The sequence below is a fragment of the Parus major genome, chromosome 13 (assembly GCF_001522545.3).
Source record: "Parus major isolate Abel chromosome 13, Parus_major1.1, whole genome shotgun sequence".
NCBI lineage: Eukaryota > Metazoa > Chordata > Aves > Passeriformes > Paridae > Parus > Parus major.
Window position 1 is genome coordinate 6451289 of NC_031782.1, and position 8079 is coordinate 6459367.

Here is an 8079-nt window from a genome sequence, read left to right on the forward strand (position 1 = left end):
TTGTGGCCCTGGTTCTCCTACCAGGAGAGGAAAAGCCAGGTGAAGCATCCTGGGGCAGAGAAGGGTGTCTCCTGGGGATGGGGCTGAGCAGACAGAGGCAGCCTGAGGATGCTGTTCATGGCCTCTGAAAATGAGGTTGGTTGCATCTTGAGCCCCTGGAGCCCAAAAAGAGCTCTGTCTGCTGCAGGGATATGGGTGAATAGCTTTGGACCTACTTTGACATGGTCTGGAATGGCTTTATACCTCCAGGAATTGCTCAGTTTGCTTTGTTTATTTAAAGAAAAAAACCCAACCAATCCAAATCTGAACGCTAACCCAGCTCCCACCAGCAGCCTGGTGATGAGAGGAGATGCTGGCCCAGGCTCAGAGTCTCTCCTGGGCAGCAGAGCTCTCCAAACATCTTGAAATAAATGTCAAACTATTAATGGAGGCTTGCATGGTGCAGGTGATTGCAAAAGCACTGTTTGGAGAGGTCTAGGGAGAGGGTGGATGGGACATTTAGCACTGGGAGGGTGACAGGTGACCTAGAGAGTCATTAAGATGCCAGCAGAGAGACAAAGAAGGGGAGTCCATCCTGCTAAGGAGACCCTCAGGTCAGGTGTGGGCAGGCCAGAGGAGCACAGCCCTGCCAGGCAGGGTTGGAGGTGTTCTGCCAGCCCAGCTTTTCCAGCTTTTTCCCTCTGATCTCCATGCCACAGGACGATTCTTTACAGGGTGCCTGGGGAAAGAACTCAGCATTTGGGTGCCAGGTATGCAACAGGCCCCTGCTCTGCTGCATTTTCAGGCCTCCCCTTTTCTCCCATGGCTCAGGGCACACATGGACTAGAAAGCATAAAGGGTTTGGCTTTTACCAAGTTCCATAAAGCATGGGAGGGAGGAAGATAGATGGGCACAGATGGGAGGAAACGCTTTCAGGAGAGACTGCTTGAGAAAGGCAAATAGAAGATGTTAAAGCTCTGAGCACCCATGCACAAATGGCTTGAAAAATTGACTCCATTTCCCCCCTGCCCCCACCAAGTATCTCTTTAGCAGTCTGCCGTAGTTCAGGGTCACCCGAGTCCAAAGCTTCATACCCTCAAACCACGAATACGCTCCACAAACCACAGCACAGGGCCTGGGAATAACACAACCCACTTGAATGAAGAAATCTGAAAAAAAATAATATGTATGCTGCACCACAATTACAGGTAGAGAAGGTATTTGAGGTGGTTAGTAAACATGTCAAAAAATAAATACAGCTATTCAGTCAGCAAACAGCTGCGTGATTATAACCAGGAAAATCTACCCCAGCCCAAAACCAGCTGAGACCCAACAACACACGCTTATTAAGGACTGGTATTTTTTTCTGTGCGCATTTTTTGGAAGGAGGTTGAAAATATTTTGCCCACTCTTTATTTTAGGAAGGTGAAATGTCCCTGGTGGATTTCAAAAGCCAGCCTTTCTGGTATGTGCTGTCCATGCCAAGACACTGAGTCACGAAGAGATCGGAGGAAGCTGTTGGAAGTCCAGACAGGGATAAAACAGCTGTAATTGAGGAGCCTGCTCAGCTCTGTCTGCTAATAACCACAAAGCCCTTCCCTGCCCTCAGCCTTCAAGCTGAGGTCTTTGCTTGCTGCCACTTTCACAGGCTCCCTGGTTATTGCCTGGGGTCAAGCTTGTCCACACCTATTCGGTTCTGAATGACTGCTTGTGTGCCAGCCAAGCCTGGGGTCAGGGGTGTTCCTGCAGGCTGGGGAGCACTGTGCTCCCAGCTGGAGCTGACAGCCCCCAGGCACGTCTGCAGGACCCTTGGGCTTTGCTGTTCCCCAAGCTTCAGGTTAATGTCTTTGTCCACCCTGGCACGTCATGTCTTGTAGCAGTGTGGGACAGTCTCTGGTCCCGGCGTTGCCTTTTGTTTGGTGCACATGGGGTTGAGGGTTTGCAGAATGAAGGGAGTGTGATCCATAGGGATCACGGGGCAGGGTGGTACACAGCACCCTGTGTAGATATGAGAAGGTCCCAGGCTGTTTGCCCAAGGAAGTTTCTGCCTGTGTTTACTCTGCAGTGGTGGAGCAGGGACAAGAGGAAAGGTGTTCTGGTTGCTCCTCAGCTGTGGCAGCCCCTCTCCTGACATGTTTCACGGCTGCTGATTCCATCCAGAACGTGAGCTGCAGGCACAATGCTCCTTCTGCCTCGGCTCCAGAGCAGGGTGTGACGGGTGGCCAGGGACAGGAGCCTTGTGACCCCCAACAGGCGACTCTGATGTGTCTCATGGGTCAGAGCGTTGGCTGAAAGTGCAAGTCATGTTTAGAAGGAAAATCTTCATGGCCCAGTTCAGAAGCTGAGCTGAATTTCCCTGCCCTGGAGGCACCACCTGAACCTGAGCAGAGACAGGAATGTGGAGGAGGTGGAGATGGGGCAGGACAAGGTGTAAGAGATAGATGGAGATGAAAGGTGTTAAGGGACAGTGAGGAGAGAAAGTGGGAGCATGGAGGGGGGGAGAGAGGCAACAGGGGAGCAGTGAAGGGACAGAGAAAGGGGTTCTTATTTCCAAGGGAAGATGAGTCAGGGAAGGGAGGTAGGAAGCAAAGGAAAATCTGATGAGGGGTGAAGAAGCAGAGGAAATGACAAAATTAGCCTGGGGGGATTTGGTCAGTGGGGCCCCTGGTTGGGCAGCTCTGGGTGTGGAGGGGGTTGCCAGGTGCTGCTTGGCAGAGATTTGAGTCACAGCAGATCTCACCACGTCTGGGCAATGTCCTGGGCTGCAGCTAGGAAGCTCTGGAGGCAAAATTGCCCATGGCCAGTGCCACTGTCCTCTGCCCAGCCAGTGGTCTCAGGCTTTGCAAGGACAGGGAGCTGCTTTGGGACCAGTCTGACTCAGGAATCCCGTTTTATTCTTCCCCCCCTTTGTTTTGCTGTACTCTCCCCCCTCCTCCTTTTTCTTTGTCTGCTAATGCACAGCAGATGGGAGGAAATGCCATTTTAAATGCCACAGCATCCTGATGAAATGCGATGGGTTATGGCAATCTCGGATGAATCATGGCATTGTTTTGTGCACACGGCTCTCTCTCGGCCTCGCTTGGGCAGCTTTCTCCCTCCAGCTTTGCAAGTACACCGAGGATTGCTCAGGCATCCCCACCAGCCTGGTGGCAGGTGCCCTCCCTGACCTGGGTGTCCAAGTCACATTCATTAATTTCACCACCCGCATTTCTGGAGGGCAAACCAAGCCCATGACCCTTTGCCAGTGGTGAAACCAGCATTTAGTTTGGAAACATCTGCGCCACGTTGCCTTTGGGGACTTCAGGGGTTGTAAATGATACTCAGTTCCCATGTTATGTTTGTAGGATTTTTGCACAAGGTGGAAGAACAAGCTCAAGGGAGCCTGACCTGGGGAATCACAGCCATCCCCAGCATCTCCAGCTTAGCCCTTGGGCCCTCTGGAAAGCTGTGTCCCCACACCTGCCTTCTCCTTGGCCCCAGAGCCAGGATGGACTCACAGAGCCAAACCTCAGGGCTGTGATGCGGCCACTTGCTGTTGAGGCTTTGCTTGGGGTGATCAGATCATTTCCCCTAAGCTATGAGACAGTCACTGAATAATATTGACTCACTCTCTGGCAGCTTGCTGCCAGATGAGAAGGAGCAGCCCAGAAGTGAAAAGAAAAATATTAAAAATATATATATATACACATATCCCAACAGCTCCATCACTGGAACTCAGAGCAAGCCAGCCCTTTTAGTTTCAAACTAATTAATTGGGGGGAAAAAAGTCACCTTTAAGCCTGCGGAATATAAAGCAGTCTTTTAAATTTGGTAGCTGAAAGAACAGATTTGAGAACTCCAACGAGCAGAAGACGTGACATTAACATTTTGTTGCAATATGCTTAACAACCTCGATTGGAAGTGTCTCTCTGGCTGTGTCTCACTGCCTGTGTGTCTGCCGGCGTGGCAGTTATTCAGTGCTGGCACTGAACATCAAGTAGCATTAATTTAATTTCTCATTTTTTTGGGAAGTGGATCCAATATACATGGATGCAGTGAGCAGAAGGGCTGTTATTATTAATCAGCCCCCAGCCCAGCCCTGCTTTCCCGCAGGCTCTTGCTCTCCTTTGTAAACCTATCCCTGTTAAAAGGCCTGGCAGCCTCGTGCGCAGCACGGCCAACACCAACAGCCACAACAGCTCTGCTGTGTTGATCCAGGACTCAGCAGCTCTACCTGGGAGGAGAGGGAAGGGGCTCTGTTTGCCTTCATCAAGCCAGGGATCTGGAGTATTATTTTTCTCCCATTGGGCATCCTTTGCTGCTCCAACTGGAGTCCAAAGGCGTGCATTAGGAAAAGGAGGGGAAGGAGGCAGCAGGGGGAGGCAGGGGCTGCTTGTGCCAGGGTCATGCTGTGGACCTGAGCTGTGGTTTGTGTCCTTCCAACATCCTGAGCTTCCTCAGCTCCACTCTGACCAGAGCAAAACTCTTGCTCCTGGTTAAGTGCCACAATGTGAGACTGAGAAAGGAGGAACAATGCCTTGATTTTCAGCAGTGAGCTGCCCCACTACTTTGGCTGTATCCAATTACTTCACCTCAGGACAGTTGGCTCTTGCTTGTGCTCCCACCAGACCAGCAGCATCTGTCCCCCCAGCTTGGCAGTCTCTGTCCCACAGTCTCTGACTATAACCACTGCCTGTGCTGGTGGTTTGGTCTGAATTTCCCCCTGTGCAGGGTCTGGGAGGCTGGGAAAGCTCAGCAGGATGGATCACCCAGGGGAGGATCACTGCAGCAGCATGTCCCACCACCCTCCCTGTGGGGCACAGCCGTGTGCCAACAGTGGGGAGACAGCAATTTGAAAACAGGGTTAAAAAGAGAGAGAGAAAAAAAGGAAGAATTGAGGCCTCTCTTTCTGAGAGTTTCTGCTTTGTACATTAGTGTCCCTTCCTGGTCCCCTTGTGCCTGAATGTGGCTGCTGGGCACGGGAGCACGCCATTAATGGGCTCTTGATGTGTGTTTATTTCGTTTAGCACATCCTGAGAGCCATGGTGAGAGCCTCAGAGACGTTCATTACGCTGATTGCTTTCCCTGCTTATGAAGATGGAAAAAGCCACAGTGGTTAAGGGAGTGGAATGGACAGATGCCAGATGCATTAGTGCTCTGGGCAGTCATGGAGGGCTCCTTCCGTAGCAGTTTTGCCTCAGGAGGAGAAGAGTTGAGAAGAACACGGCTTCCCCAGGACCTGCACTCATTGACCAAGTGGCTGTGGGTTGAGGGGGAACCCCACAAGGGACGTGACACCCTGCAAGGGTCTGCCCTGCTCTGGCAGGGCTCAGTCTGAAGGCAGGGGAGACCAGCATGAGCCTTGCCTCAAGTCATGGTGCTGCCAGCCCTTCCTGATGCTTGTGGCATGAGCAGCTTGGGGTGGGCAGGGCAATGGTCCTGCTCACAGCATCCTCATCCTCTGGAAGTGTGAGTGCTGAGCCAGCCTGACTGGCTGCAGCCCAAACCCCCTGAGCCTGCCCAGGCAGCCACAGAAGGGTGGGTGGGTCACCCAGCACAACCTCTGCTCTCTGCAGCACAAGCTCAGCCTGTTCTCTGCCAGACAAGAAGGTGGGCAGGATGGAAAGCTCCTGGTACCCAAACCTGTGTGCTCCTGGGCTTCCCAGGTGAACTGTGAGGAACTTTGCCTCTGCTCAAGTGGGACACAACCCCACACTGGCTCCAAGCACATTCTCCAGGCTGATGTAACTTTGATGTACCAGAAAAACTCAAGTTTAAGGCAGGAGTTACATGTACACATGTGCTTGTGAAGGAGTAACGTGGGGGGGACCAGATTTGGACCCTGTACTGACGGGGAGAGCCAAGATGGGTTTCTGTAGCAACATTAGTCCCTGTTCTCCCTGCCTTGCTGAGGGGCAGCATGGCCAGAGATGCCCGTTTATCTGTGTATGACAACAACACACAGGAATTGAAAACAGATTTTTGCATTATCTTGCTCGAGGGTTGTTGCAGTACAAGGATTTATTTTGGCTTTTCTGCCAAAAAAATGTATGCAGAGATTCCACCAAAGCACATATATATATGTTTCTCTTGGAAACAGAAGAAAACCATTATCCGAAAAAGCCCTGCACTGTTATTAATCTCTGGGGCTTTATCCAAGTTTCATTAGGAATCTGGACATACTTGAAATGGCTTTCAGATAAAACTGAATGAATTTCTCTCAGTCTCAGAGGCTGATGCGGCTTAATTTCCTAGCTGAGATTTGGGTGGGTTGGGAATTGGGCAGGAGATTTTCAGCCACCTAAACGGGGAAGGAGGGAGTGCCTTAAAGCAACCCAATCTGAGTGACTCGCAGGCGCTATCCACGGCTCGCTGGGAGTGTGGGGTGAGCAGGGAGGTCGAGGGAAGCTCTTCCTTGAACTTGAAATTGCCTTGGAGACTCCTAATTCATGGGGCAGGAGAGCTGGGAGAGCCAGTCCTCCGGGGGTGGATAATCCCCCCTGATCCCTGGGAGCAAAAGGCCAAAGCAGGGATTCTGGAATAAGGAGGATGCTGAAGGCACTCCCCTGCCTTCCCTGGACCAGGGGTCCTGGTTGTGGCCACCTCAAAGCCACAGCCTGCCAGCCCTTGCAAGCCACAAGAGGGTGACAGAGTGCCATCCTGTGCTGTGGTGGCCCAGGACAAACCCAAAGGTGTCCCGGGCTGGCAGAGGACAGCAATCTCCTTTGGAAGGCAACCAGAGACTCTTGGAAAGTCCTTGATGAAGTCCTGGATGGGAGAGAGTGCTGGCTGGAAATGGGATGCTGGTACTGAGAAGCTGGGGGCTTTTTATTCCACCTAGCTTTAGTTAGCATCAGTTCTGGCATCAGCAAACCATTTTAGTTGCCAAAAAAGGGGGTAACTCCCCAAAATTGCTGTAGCAGACAGGGAGAGAAGCCTTGCCCTTGCTCCCCCTTGGTGGTCTAATGTGAAACCCATGTTTTATAGTAATTCTGGAAAAACAGAGAGCTGCTCCATGTCTGTCTTTTGTGCTCAATGGAGAGCTCGTGGCCAGCCAAACCTGCACCTCCCAGTGCTCCAAACATGCTGAGGCTTGGAGACATGGATCTGTGGAGGAGCCACCTGAACTCAAACAAGGTTGGGATGGAGGCAGCTTGGTGCCACTGGAGAGGATGCTCCAGGAACATCTGTGCCATCTGAAGTGATACTGAGAAGGAAAGATGCTCCTGTTCCTCTTCTTTCTGCCTGGGATGTGCCCAAGATGTCAATGTGTGGTCACCCTGGACATGTCACACCTCACAGGCTGCAGCTTTCTGGATGGCCACGACCATGTACTGCTGGTTGTCTTTTGGCCCTGTGGGGCTCTGTTGCAGATCCCAACCCTTGTGGCCTTCCCTGAACACAAGCAGTGGTTCCTTCTGGCTCCTCTCTCCCTGAGACCATAGCATCACCCCTTGTGTGGTGTGGTCAGGCACCGAGGAGCTTCCTGCAGGATGGTCTTTGCAATTCTGCTTCTAGAAGAACAGCCTGTGCTTCTGGGCAGCTGCCTGAGGCAGTGTCCAAGATAGAAGATGGAAGAGCTCTGGGAGGTTTCCAAGCCGGAGTCTCATCCTCCCTCTGTCCCAGGAGGCTGGGGCAGTGGGCTCCATGGCATCTCCGGGCTGGAGCACCAGCCAGCTCCCTTGCAACTTCATCTGGGCTGGGCTGGGAAGAGCCCGCAGTGCAGCAGACAGGAGGCTGGCTCTGCCAACCTCTGATCTTATCTGCTGCTGAGAGCAGCTGGTGGGGGCTGCTCCTGCCTCCCAGGAAATTTGGGCTGCCTGGCCTGAGAGCTGGCCAACATTTTCCCACAGAGTGTGGATTCCTTTTACCCCTCACACTGCTGCAGGAGTACATGTATGGATATGGCATTTTGGGATGTATATTTGCAAATCCCCTCACTCCTAAGTGTTGTTTATGCTGTTATTGGTAAAAAGACAAGGGGACAAAGGGGTGATTGCCCCCTAAGTGCCTCGGGAGGTGCACGTGTGGCAGGGACATGGGGTGATGTGAAGGAGGGTGTGTGCCTGAGTAACACAGGCTTTTTCTTGCAGCTGCAACTTCTTCACTGAGTTTACATTG